The following is a 14616-nucleotide window of genomic DNA, read 5'->3' as shown; positions in this document are numbered from 1 at the left end:
AACTGCTGTACAAGGTCTGGCTTTTGCTGAAATTACAACATAAATTCCGAATGAAGGATGGCCAAGAATAATTCAACAATTACAAATTCCCCTCTAAAGACAGAGGGAATGCTACGAGATTAGATAAATTGAGTCATCCCAAATGTCTCCAAACGAAAAAAAAAAAAACATAGTAATGACTACAGGCTGACTGAGACATTTGATAGACTGTATCATTGATTGATTGCACAGGGGTTTTAGCTGAATAACCGGTTTTTATGCTATGAATATCAATAGTTGGCTACATAAATAGAAAGGATACTCGCCAAACAATTATGGAAATCCTCATACTCATCACCAGTGTGTAAGTTAACCTCAAGGTATATTAGACTGTCTTTAATGGGCTACAATCATTTTGACATCTTCTCCAAGGTAAGAGCACCCATAAATGCCTAACTGATTTCCTGTACAAGCCAGGCCAGCAAGGCCAGCCTGTCACGTGCAAGTATCTCAAACTATCAGAAACTAAATATCTACCCTTAAACCTCCCTTTAGCTGATGAGACTGTGATTCCTCCTACGAACCATTTCTGTTTTCCAAAATCAACTCATACAATAAGGAGGAGGAAGCTCTCCCCTGAGTACTGCCTACAAGCAGCAGAGAGACCAAGGTGAAGTCATATACAGGCTTTTAAAAACGTATAATAAAGGAAGATAGATAATAACACCACCTATAAATCGAGGCTGTATCTTACAAGAGGCACGCAGATAATTTTGTTTTCCCCTCCTCCAAAATTTAACACAGAAGTACAAGTGTCAATGAATGCTGGTGCTGGTTACAGCATCCCATATGGCGGCACCCCAGGTTTTATGGCAATGGCATTTATGAGGGTCCCACCATCAGCCTTTCTTTTCCCATCCCCAGATGCTGGGAGGGCAGCCTATGCTGCTGGCCTCCCTCTTCAGGGATCTCTCCTGCCTCTCCATCCCATCTTCAGCTCTTCCCTGTTCCCTCCCTTCTGCAGGAATGGTTTGACCCAGGCTTAGCCCTGACCTGGCATCCTTGCCCAGCAAAGTTTAATTTTACATATGTAGCTGAAAAGCCTTGAGCTGTCACAGGTCAGGTGTATACTGAACCGTGCTTGTAAATGCGGGGTTTTGCTCCATAACAGGTCTAGAACAATAAAATAAACTGCATTTGAGTGAAGATAATCTTTTTTTCCCCAAAACTGTTGGTAAACCGGAAGATTAGAAAAGAAATCCTTTGAGGATGAAGACGCTGTATTTGTTTCAAGCCATATTTTCATTTAGATTAAAAGTAAATGAAAAAAAACCCAAAACAACAAAAAAAGAAGGAACATTCAGAACAAAGTCAAGTGAAATAAAACAACATTTTCTGTTTTGAAAACATCAAGATGAAACACTGTGAATAAAGACAGTGAAATGACACACTTGGAAAACACGGCGGTGAAACACTCAGGAATTTTCTGGATGTTTTTGTTACCTTTCTTCCTTTATGTGAACAACTTAGTTCAGCCAAGAAGAATTTAACAATATTTTAGCATTCCTGATTCTCTGTTTTTCATACACACAAATATAAAAAAAGGATTCAAATGAAAATTTTTACTCTATTGTTCTTGTAAACCGACACATAGGCACTTACACAGCTGATCTGCAAAGGTGTTAAACACTCTCATCAACCATTGATAACAAATATGAAGTTAGAGCTCATCTTTGGAGACAGGTTAATGACAATGTTAAGTCCCATCTTGAAGCCCTCGGAGGTGTCTGCTATACTATCACCCACCCTCTGCCCCCAAATCAGAAACAATAAGTCCTAATCAAAGCAATGTAGTTTCCTAGGTGCTCGTATCGATGGGGCCATGGCCCTCTCCAGCATGCGCTGATCGACAAGATCAACATCTGTCATCTCTGTTGGCTCTCCCTCACCTCCCCAGGGGATGAATTGTGTGGAGCATTTTGTTACCACGGTCCTTCCTAGTCTTGGAAGTCCCCCAGATCCCTAGTGGGCTAATGGGGCTTTGCACAGCATCCAAGAATTAGATATATTTCAAATCACAGCCAATACTCCAGCCTCATTTTAGCTGGATTTTTTGGGCAGGTCTCTATTTCTGCCCATCTGTAAAAGTTGGGTTTATAATTACCAAAATCTGCCTGCTTAGTACACAACTAGCCAACTTTCTCATGAAAACCAGGTCACCCCTTATATAGTTGTATATACATATATATATATAGGTAGCTGCGTGCCTAAGTGCCTAGATTTGCATAAACGTTGCCAGTGTAATTTAAATCTATGGTGCCAGCACCTTATTTCTAAGGGATTTCAGGGGTGCGGATGTGTGCTAGACAGTGGGCCAGGAAGAGAGTCAATAATTCATAGTATCCTTCCACAGGGTACTCCTTAAAAGATCTCTAAAGTACATCACTGACATTTATTAACAGATCCTTAGAAGACTCTCTTTGAAAGGCACAAAGACAGTATTATTGTCCCATTTTATAGAAGGGAAACCTGAGGTAGGAATTTAAAGATATGTACTATCTCACTGAGACATTAAATGAACAAGCCAAGGCAGACTCCAAGCATTTTTCACTCCCAAGGTAAAATTGTACTGGAGTGCATTTCTGTGCAAGCTTTCACTTATGGCCAGCAGGAATGAGCAGCGAAGGTGTAGCTCAGGCCATCTGCAGTGGGTGAAGTCACAGACCTGAGTGTGACCAATATTATCTCCACAGAAAACATCGTTACCACAAAGCAGAGATCAGCGGTCTACATGAAATTAATCAGAAATTTCCATTTTGTAGACTTGGCACAGGACGGGTAGCATCTCCCATCAGCAAAAAAATAAACAATAGACCATTATGAATGTCACCCTGGTTAGACATAGAGAAAAACCTGAAAAGGTAACTGAGCTTGATGCCACAACTTTTCAGGATTGCAGCTCTTTGCTTTGGAGGTGTTGCTGTCCCTATCGATCCTTGCTGATGGTGGTAAATCCCAGAAGCAGTGCAACTTCTCCTAGAAATACCACTGCATTATATTTATACTTTTCCTTTTTAATTAAATATTCTTTTTTCCATGGACCTACAGAAGGAACTATGTCACTTGGGTCAGAGCTGCATATATTTTAAATTATTAACAATCCTTGCAATCAGGAAACAGAAAGGAAGAAAAGAAGGAAAGTAGGAAGAAACCTGTGCAGTGCAGTAAGAAGGATGGCCGGCAGTATACGTACATTCCTCTCGCAGGACTGTCAGCACATACACTTCAGCATCTAAAGTCTTCCACACTTCTTAGTCCCCCCCAGCCTATAAAGCTGAGAAGTGGCCACCATGGCCAAAGCTGTGCCGGCTCCCCTCCTGCTTCCCTCCAGCCAAGCAAAGCGCCCAACATCAACCTGGCAGGAGAGACATGCAGATGGACCACAGCAGCCCTCCCAGATGGAAATACAATGCAGTTGTTCCCCCATGTCTCAGGACACAATTAAAAACACAATATTTAAATACTCCTACCCACCTTTGAAAGACAAAAACACAACACCGCACTGCCTGGACATGGAATTAATCCAATATGCAGGTGGGGCACTGAAAATCAAAGTTTGCAGGAGCAGGCAAAATCCAAGTAACTTTTTTTTTTTCTTTATCTTTTCATTATTAAATAAAGCATATAATGATTTCAGGTGCAGACAAACCTGGTCCTGGTAGTTTCTGTATGATGATGCTGTACAGCAAAGAATTTCTTACACTTCCAAAACAATTGTTGGATCTTTGAATGATCCAAAACTATGAAGTAGGGCAAGACATTCCCGACATTCATGTTCACAAAATATGATGTCACTTATGTACAGACTCTTAATCCTATTCCTCCTCCTATTTTCCTTTCAAATCTGTGTTTTGTATGGAGTTATCCATCGGACAGCACATTGTCAATGAGATGTGTCATTGTTGTGTGTGTATTCTGATAAAATGAACCTAATGCATATGTAAATCTGCTTTCTCAGGAAAAGTGTGCTGAAAGACATCTGACTTGAAATCTTTCACTGCAAAAAGATTTAAGAAGGGTAGAGATGAAAATTTCCCATTTTCAAGAGTGAAGTGGCAGCCCTTGAGATCTGAAGTATACAGTCCATGGAGAGACCCTACAAAAGTCAGGGTGCCCGCCTGGCCCCGCAGAGCTCCATTGCAGCCGAGAGCAATGTTGGGGAACAGCGAGGTCCCCCGCTCTCCCACCGCTCTCTTTTGGCCATCCAGGGGCTGCTGGGAAGGAGAAGGCCCTTGCCCCACCACACTGCGGGCACGAGAAGCGCCTGGGGGCAGCAGCCGCATAACCTTGTAAGAGCGCTGGGCAGCCGCGCTAATAAAATCATGCAGACGACCATCACATGCTGCTTTCAAAATACTGTGCTGCTAGGGACTGTCGGAAAAGTGACCACGGAGACCTCCGTGAAAAAAGAAACAAATAAATCCTCATCGTGGTAACATGGATTTAGGTCACTAATTGATTTTTTAATTTTTTTTTAAAGGCAAAACCACCAGCTCTTTTGAATGGACTCTTAAATATAACCATTAACAATAATTTGTATGAAAAACAATTTAAGGAAAGGATTTAAAGATATCATCTGGCAAATTGCTTTGTTGACAACAGATAGATATTAAATGCAGTTTATCCTGGCTGTAATTAGGCACCACTTTCCTAACTTTGTGACCATAACATGGGGGTTTTATTATTATTTTAAAGAGTTTACAAAAGCACCGTAGCATTAATAGATCCCTTCTGAAAAGAGCGGAAATAGTCATATAAGGACATTAATGAAAAGTTCATTTGAAATTAAAAAAATACACCCCTCTCACAAGTAACTAGCTCTTACTCAAAATAAAATATATAACCAATTTAAAACAAGCCAGCAAAGTTACTACTGATGCACGAGTGCATATGTGTATGCACCTTGCCATCCCTATGGACAGAATTTGCAGGTAGAAGTATAAGGATCCATAAGGTGGAAGGAAATTTCCTTGTTATACCATTATGTACCTGCTGTTCTAAAAAATAGTATTTCTTAGTTCTTAATCCAAAATCCAAGTTTATGTTACATATCTTAAATGTTATAGACTACATATACAAAGAAAGGTTTTCTGCTTTGTAACACCATTTTTAGAAGCAGCTGATGGCTTTGTGTAAACCTGCTGCCTCTGAGAGCAGGGAGGGTATCCTTTACAGAAGAAAAGTGAAAACCAAAGCTGTCTGTTTATAAAGTATTTTTATGACAGCACAACTGCCTCTTCAGTTGGAAAGTGGAAAATATAAATACAAGACCTCTGTGATCTGAAAATATCGTTGTTTTTAAGCTGCACCTTTTAAAAGAATATCTCAAAAGCCGAAAACCTTCTGCTGTATCTTGTTGTTTAAAGTAAGAAGGTGCATCCTTCTTTACAGCAAGTAATATACCAAATCACTTGTGCTGCATATCTCTCAGAGTATGTTGTGCCTGAGTTCAGTGAAAGCCTTTGTTTTGGTTTCTAAGTGCTTTCTTGTTTATTTGAAATGGCAGTATTTACATCTCATAGCTTATTAACTCTAATCACCCAGTTCAGTAATTAAAAAAGGCAGAGTTGTCTACTGACATTGATCACAATACAAAAAGCCGTGGTAAAAAGAGTCTAATGAAATATTTTTGTAAAATGTAAAAAAGGATAATTATGGGAACAGGAAAGAAAACCCTTCTGTATAGCTTCTTTTAATGAAATCAATATGATATCATTCAATTAAGTACCGAAGCAAAGCTGGGAGATCATGGAGTTTGATAGGACATTGACAAACGTATTAATGCTTTTACAGTTTCAGATGGCTTCATGGGATAATACCCGAGATGATAAAAAAAAAAACAACAGAGAAATTGAGTTTAACACTCACCCTTTTGTATAAAGAGTTGGAAAAGAAAAGGCAAAATGAGCCACTTGCTGAAAACAGAGCGGGCGACACTCTGAAATTCATCTGCCGGAAAAGGTGACTTTTCTTCATTCAAAGGAATTTTTCCTTTTAGTGGTAACCATCTGTTGATCATTTCATTTCATGAGATTATTTTTGAAATAGAAACACTATATATTATGACTTTTCCTCCACATATAGTATCGTTCAAATTTCAAAAGACACTATATTTGATAACTAACACTTATTACTTACTGCCCTTTACAAAATATTCTTGGCAGAAGGTTAGAAACTGACATTTCCAGTTGAAAATAATGCATTGCCAAATAAGAAAACTGCAGGCTATAATTTTTAACACATGTATCTATTATTTTAAACATGAAACATTGCAGAAGTTTGACATTAATTTATATAATAGGGACAGAAAAGGATAATGCAATTTTCAGGGGCTACCTACATTTAATTAACTAGCAGCAGTCGCCTGTAACAAAAGAAAACTCCGCTACAAAAAATAAAGCCTGTTTGTACACCTTCTATCATGCATTATTGAAACACACAATGTCATTATATGAAATAATAAGTGCTTAAATAGAGGCAGCAACTAATAAATGCAGACCCAAAACTTTTATGAAAGTTTGTAAATACAGTATTGTATGGAAATTCTGATGCATATTAGCTCTCATGCACTGTAAAATGTTTTATTATGAAAAAAGTGGGTAAGATACTTATCTTTTAAATTGGAGTTTAATATTTTATTAGTGCCAGGCACATAATTCTCATCAAATGGCAGGAAACTCTTTTTTGTATGGATATAAATGTCTAGAGTTTAATATTTCAAAGATAAGTACCTACTACTGCATCTATCACACTGCAGCTTAATGGAATTTACTTTTTCTTAAATATTTATACTGTATGTGTGTTTGGTTGTCAAATGATTGTATAACTACTGTGGCAGAACTGATAAGCTGGGCAACAATCTTGTGAATTATTATTTTTCAAATTTGAAATGTTTAAAATCTTGAATACAATAAAGAATAAAGGATTTGAGAATTTTTGAACATTAAATTTTCTTGGAAAAACACTATTCTATAACTGGCAAACAAACAAAAAGTTCTTCTAAGCGAACCCTAGATTGCAGAAATCGTCTGACTTTCCCCAAACAAATTACATTTAAAGAAAACCAGAATGACGTTAGAGAGAAATATTTCCTGAGAATCCAAAATACACAGTAGTGAGCAAATTAAACTGAGACCAGTCTCTGATATTTCCAGTGTAATGTTCAGAGAGCATCATTCAGGTTCTGCAATACTGCAAACTATTTCATCAGTTCTGAGAAATGCTTTGTGATCCATGCTGATACAATTACCTAGCCTTTATTGGCAATTTAGACCTGCTTTTAGGGACATTTTAGAGCAAATGATGTTTTCTCGATATTTTAAAAAAGCAGCACTATTTGCTATACCTTTGGGATAAGGTAGAAATGGAGTTAGAGGCTCATTAAATATCTGATTGGTACAATGTGGTTTTTGTTACTGTGGACTAAACTACCAAAAATGAAGATATGTTCCTGGAGGTTCTGCTCCCCCTTGCAATCAAACGGTATTTTTATTTGGACTATTTCTGTAAAATATCAGCTGGCATTTACTACTACTGTACTGCTTACAAGAGCCTTAAAATCTGCCTATTAATTGAAAGATGTTGAAACTTACCCAATAAATTTTTAATATGAGCATGTGTGAAGGGCACACCACATCTTTCTTTGTTCCTGTAAAAACGTGATGTCCAGACTACGACCAAGTGAGCCTGAATTCCCTTTGATGTTTCTGTAAATAGAAAAAAGTGAAGCAGTTACAGAGATGAAAAAACTAAAATGAGATACTCTTAAATGTTTTTTATGCAGGGATTTAACTGAAATGACATCTGAAACTAGACAACAGTCTACTGAATGACACAAAGCCCAAAAGCTCCTACCTGTTTGTCTTGTAACTGGTATAGCTTTAACTTAGAGACTTAAAGACAGCTGCAGTAGCCTTAAATTTTAGAATTTAATTCAAAAGCTGCTTTCCTAAGCACTGGCAAAGCAGTTAAATTGTGTCCTCTTATCCTGATTACAATAGCATATACAGTCAAAAGTAGACTCAAAAGATATATCAGTTAACATTTCTTTGATATTTTCAACTGTTCTTCAGTTTTCCCCCTGCTTTTGGAAAATTCACGAGTGTTTCTGAGTTTTTTATATTACACAGCTATTTTTATGCCATATTGGTCTGAGTAAATAACATACAGGAAAGTGTGATAAATCAGGAGCATACCATTGTGATAAATAAAAGCTGATAATTTAAAACTCTTTTAGATAGAAGTGAGATGCCTCATGAGAATACTAGTGTGGTAAATAAAATCTGCTAATTTAAATCTTTTAAAATAATGCTTCCTGCTGTTAGCATCCAACACACAATGTAGCAAGACAGTTATTAAGCATTCCTATCGAGGAGAGGATTGCATCGCTGTCACCGTTACGGGGAGGAAACTTTTGTACTGCGAGTTTCTCCAAGGAGATGGAGCAAGCTCTGCAAAAGCTTACATAGCTGACACACATAAGCAATTTGGTGTAAACAAACATATAAACAATTTGATTGACCTTGAAATCACAGGTATTTGTAGGCCCAGCAATTATAGTCCACGTCACTGAAATCAGTTTGAAGTAAGGGAGGTTGCGCTGTAGCTTAGCTTTAAAGCAAAGTGGGTTTAGCTCTTTCAGTCTGAGTGGTTAATGGACAGGCAGGGAAATTACCTGAAATTCACCTATTCTGAAATCAGACACTCATCCACCAGATTAAGAAAGATTTTAAAGCCCCAGTTTTGGAAAACCAGTTAGACAACTCATTGCCAAACCATCTTTTTTTCCTTTCACTGCCCACTGAAGATTTTTTAGCTGTAAAACAGCAAGCAGCTGGAAAGGCTAATGCAGTTTGCATCACTGCGGGGGAAAAAAAAGGCAAAAAAAAAAAAGGGGGGCAAAAAAGAAAAAAAAACCTGTCAGAAACGCAGTCCCGCCACATTCCTGGGGAGGTCCAGGGGGGCTGGCCAGTCCCAGGGGCCAGGACATGCACCCCTGCCCTGCTCAGTGAGAAGCAAAAAAGCAGCCCCCTAAACTCCCCTCCCTCCCCAAAAGGCAAAGCCAGATCAACAGTCGCACATCCTTTGTTTGGCCCTATCATTTCCCTTAAGAAAACATCACCTGTTGCCATCGCAGATTTAAACAACCGGTGCCCGACACTTTGTGCTTCAGCAGCCTCCCCCCAGTGAGCCCCCCGGCACCTGCCCTGAAGAGCATAGAAATTATCTTATGTGCTGGGCTACAGAAAAGGACGGGAGGACTCAGCAGCCCCGTCTGCGAGTGCCAGGGCACTCCTTCCTTTGAGGAGCATAAATATCATGACCGTATCTGAGGACCACATGGTTCCCGTCACCATCTCTGCGAATCAGGGGCATTGCTGCCATAATCAAGCAGTCAGCCTGCCTCTCTGAGAAGGTATTAGACCACTGCCACAGCAAAGTTCGACACAGTCTGGAGACAAAAACAATAGAATAATTGTTGCAATGCCATACGGCATCTGTATTAGCATGAGCAAATTTTTTTGGTAGAGATTCAATTTCATAAATGTGGCTTCAAAGCCTGTTCCATAAGCACTATAATGCTTTTTTCCTTCTCACCAAAATGAATAAAAACTTTACGATATATTCAGCACAGTACTTAAGTATTTGTTTTGTTAATTTCTTAAAACAAATTGGATTCCCACTAAATACAAAACTTGGACAGCTGCATTAAGCAAGCAGTGGGGAAGCAATTTCATAATGATTATCATGCAAAAGCGCACTACAGAAGAATTCCCAGAATTTCATCCAAACTGTTATTTGCTCTATTATAAACCTTCTATAAAACCCAATATAAAAATTCCTGAAGGAAGAGAGAACATTTTTAAATATTTGCAAATACCCTCCAATGATTAAAGAAATGTGTGAAGGATGAGATGTTAACAACAAATGACAACAGAATTAGGAGATATGGTCTTTCTCCTTACTTTATTGCACTGAGAGGGAATCAGAGCAGTTGTAACCATTTTCCTTCCAGCTGAAAGTTTGTGAGGCCAGACCACCTAGCTTTTGATCATGAACCTGCAGGGCAGACTTGTCCCGGGTTCCTGCATGAGCTGACTCCACGCACAGCAGGTCTGGGGGGCTCGACCCCAAGGTACGTCTCATTCATCTGATGAGGCTCTGGAACTTCAGCCATCAACAGGACTTGGATGAAAATATTAGAAGTGCTAGTCTTGTGGTTTCAAAGAATAAGAGCATGTGGGACTAATGAATCTCAACACCAGCCTGTAGTGCCTGGGATTTTGCATAAGGATTTTTGTGCACTTCTTTATCTAAATTTCTTTAGCTACGGCTGCAGGGCAGGAGGAGACAGGACCGGCTAACGCTCGCCTGATGTTCTCACCAAGCGTACGGGTACCGATGTACAGACCTGCACTGCCGCAACAGCACCACGTCTGGACAGCAAACTCCTCACCTGTTGTCCCTTACCTTTTGCACGGAATTTGTCTTTCAGAAACAAAATAGCTGTGCACAGCAATTTTCATAATGCTTCAAGGGGACTCGTAAGCTTTCTGCAGCGATATATGAACTCACTCCCCTTGGTGCTGCCAGGAGGGAGGTCAGCAAGGAAACATCCCTTACAACTGATTGGGTTAGAACATCCACATCTCTAATTATCATTTATTTAACCTTGAAAAAAAATCCCATCGTAAAGCAGAATTTTATTAAAAAAAATTAAAAATAAAATCTGTCATCCCATGGAGCAGTCCTTTGTGGATTTAATAGCTAAGGCAGGCTCCCAGGAAGCAGGGGTTTGGGATCTTTCCAAACAAAAAGATTCGGCCAAAAAAATTGAAATCTCTCTTCTGTGAGTAACTAATTAGACTTTGACAAGTCTTATAGCCATTAACATCCCTCCGCAGGCCTCCTCAGGACATGTTTCCACATGCAACATTATTTTGGCGAGCCTCACAGCCCCAGGGAAGGAAGGGCAGTGTCCATGCAAGGCAGCAGCACCCAGCCGTGCCTTGGGCAGTGCAAAGCTGGAGCTAATGAAGCGGCCTCCCAGAGGAGCTGCTTGGCATGGGTGCGACCCCATACTGATGCTTCTCCATGGCCAAAGATTTCATCTGGGATAGCTCAATGATTTGTGCACCTTGCTCCTTTAACTTTTTGCTTTCGCTGTTCTGCCTAAAACAGTCCTATTCCGCCCTGACCCCATGGTTGAGTTGAAGACAACCGACACATCTCTCCTCGTTGCTTTTGCTCTCCCCAGTGGTCACTGCCAAACGGACTCCTATAAGCTCTTGCAAAATGAGCAGTGTCCAGCTCTTACAGACCCTCACCCACGCACAGGCTGAATGGGGATTCCACAAGTCACCATCCAACGGCTTCACAAACTCAATACACCTATCACCCTTGTAGCATCCAGCTGACATCGGAAGATGCAATTTTCAACCCGCTCACCGTTTTATGGCAGATGATCTTCTGGAGCTCGTACTCTTCCCTTGAGGATTTAAGAGGACAAGCCACCACATGGACGTGACATCCAATCATAGTCAGCAGCAGGGGTAACTATTCATAGGACGTGGAGCCATCCAAGTCCCACACTATGCTCATGTGCAGACCCTGTAAAACACAATCCTAAATGTGTGTATACTTATACATGGAACAGAAAAAAATTTCTCATTTCTACCAGCATAGCAAAACATGCCTTTATTTACACAGAGAAGGCTGCAACAACCAATGAGTTTCCACATTTCTCAGCCTAGGAAAGCAAAGCAGACATTTCTGTGGGGAGAAATCAGGCCACCAAAGGGGACATCCTGCACTCCACCTCCATGCTGTCAGGGATGGAGAAGAAGGGCAAAGCCTGCTCAACGACCACAGAGTAAATCCAGGGCAATACCATCAAGTTAATAACTACCCAACATTATGCAAGCAGTATACTAATTTACCCACAGGTTAGAAGTGTCTACTGCTGTTTCATGAAATAGTAATTCTTGTAAATTTGAAAGCATAACTATTATCAACCCTAAGGGCACGCTGTTTCTATTGTCACTGTCACTAAACCCCCATACTTATTCCCACAAGGTATATTTAATTTGCTCACTCACATACAACATGCCTTCTTACAAATTTGTAACAAAAGTTCAGGAGACCGCGCTCCCTCTCAGACATGGTTTTGTGCCTACAAACACGCACCAAGGCAGAAGGGCCCCATGGAACTCCAAGCAGAAGCACGTGCTGGGGCTGCTCTCCATCACAGCTTCAGAAGACCTCGCTGCCAGCTGGGAAAACACACATTTTTTGAAACACTAAAACCCCTGAAGAGTGTTACCAAGAATAGAGACACCTAAAAACCACTCAGCAGCACAGCAACAGCTTTTTAAATGTTGGGCCTGGTTCCTGGTTGGGGTTTATGCCTCGTTCAAGCTGATGAAACTTTCTTCATTTTAGCAAAGTTACACTACAGTAAAATGGAAATACGAGACAGATTAATCCAATCCATAACTCCGTACTTTCTTAAAAGCAGTAGAATTTACCCCCACGCTGTTTTTTGGGTTTTGTTTTTTGTTTTTTTACTGTAAGCATAACTTAAAAAACCAGCATGTAATTTTCACCCCTGGATCCCTAAGTAGCACCTGTCTTCTGTATATCTATTTTTAAGACAGTAAATGCTGCAGACTGAAACTGTCCATACTGTTCTGTAACCCACAGTACTGAGTCAATTGTCAAGGCTAACCAAATAAATGAACAAATAATAATGACCTTAGTGATACCAGCTCATATTTACACTGAACTATTATTTCAAATGATGTTTGATGTTTGCTACTGTACAACTATGGATTTATACATATTATAACGTGCAATAAAAACTAATGTCAAAGAATAAAGGGAAATACAGCAGAGATGATGCATTTTTCCACCCGAGTAAAATGTCTCCAGACTTACTAGTGGTAAAGTGAAAACTGTGTAAAGTAGCATAAGAAATGCTGATGAAATGGGGAAATCTCTTTCATTTGTGCCTTCCCTCTATCAATGAAGTTTTCTTACTGTTTGGGGATCTATTAGCCGTGAGGGAAAACTGATCTTGTATTTGAAATAAAAACAAAGCAAACTTAGCATTAATGCAAAATGACAATGTTTTTAATCTCTAAAATATACTAAAAATACAAAAAAATATTTTACATGATTTATCAGAATTATGTATCTGGCAGAAGAAAGGATAAGATAGACAAATACTCCACGAGGCACCAGTTTTCAGAGGAAGCATAGTGCAAGATTACTGTGTGTGCTGTCTCCATCTAGAACACTTTCTTTCCGTGGAGTCGTAGACACCTGGTATTTTAAATTCCTCGCACTGCATCAGGGTTATGGTACTATGTTACAAAGTTATTCAGAAACCTGATTGGCCATGTTCCTGCAATACATTTTCCTAACCCCAAGATAAAGATCCATGCATCTCTTTACCCTTTAAACAAAAAAGCTATTGTAATAGCATGTAGTGTGATGCATGGCATGAATACCAAAACATGTACATGCACTGCTAAACTGTTTAAGTATGGAAGAAGTAGTGTCTAATAGCATCAGGAAATTGAAATTTAAAAATTTTTCTCACTCACTTATTTGATGAGAACTGGGCTGCTGACAGGTGAAGCAGAAAGTCATTTTTCAAGTTAAATGCCAAGTGGTTATATAGCATAATATTCAGTCAAAATTAACCACCTCACTGCTGCATTGACATACAGCATATTTAATGTCAACTGTTTCTGCAAAGAAAACTATAGACCTTGGGGAGTTCTAAGAAAATGGAAAGAAAATCTTACTAATACTTCAGTTATTTTCTTGAAACAAAGAACGATAGTGTGCCCTAACTCATGGCAGAGAGAACAAAACATAACTATTTGTCAAAATTATAAATATATTTTTTTAGACTCTTCTACATGCAGATTGCATGTTTTAAATCATCAGATGTGCGTACCTAATTTATGAACCAGTTTGGATCGACAACACAATTTAGGCACAGAAGAAAGGCTTTTTGGATCATTTCACAAAGTTTTTTGCAGTATCTCAGGCATAGTCTCAGGGTCATGGTCCTGCAAGACAACATCTATGAGCTTTTTGGACTCTTATTGTCACCCCTGAGGACTTTACACAGCTCACCTTCAGGACTATGGATTGAAAGCACAAATCTCTCTCCAGTGGGAGCTTTGCTTCAATCTTCTGGATTTAATCTGGATTTAATCTTTAAAGCACAAAACAGTAAAATATATTTTGCATTCTGAATGCCTTTTGAAGTTATGGTAAGTTGAGTGCATAACATAGCTAGCCCTTAACCCTGGAACAGGCACTCTGGTTGAGGGATTGCACTCTTTAACTGTGGTTTTTTTCATTTGTTTGTTTGTTTGTCTTTCAAAACATAGTAACTATCCCTTGCATGCAAAAACTACTTCCTGCTAGGATAGGCTACAAGGAACTACATTTCTTCTTGTTATGCCCAAAACCCCTGACCCATACAAAGAAAATTTTATGGCCCAATTAATCAGAGTGCATAAAAAGTAAATTCAGAGGTAAAGGAAGCATAAGAAGGTA

The sequence above is a fragment of the Aptenodytes forsteri genome, unplaced genomic scaffold, assembly GCF_000699145.1.
Source record: "Aptenodytes forsteri isolate BGI_AS27 unplaced genomic scaffold, ASM69914v1 Scaffold356, whole genome shotgun sequence".
In the NCBI taxonomy this organism is placed as follows: Eukaryota; Metazoa; Chordata; class Aves; order Sphenisciformes; family Spheniscidae; genus Aptenodytes; species Aptenodytes forsteri.
Note: the sequence above shows the minus strand (reverse complement) of the source record.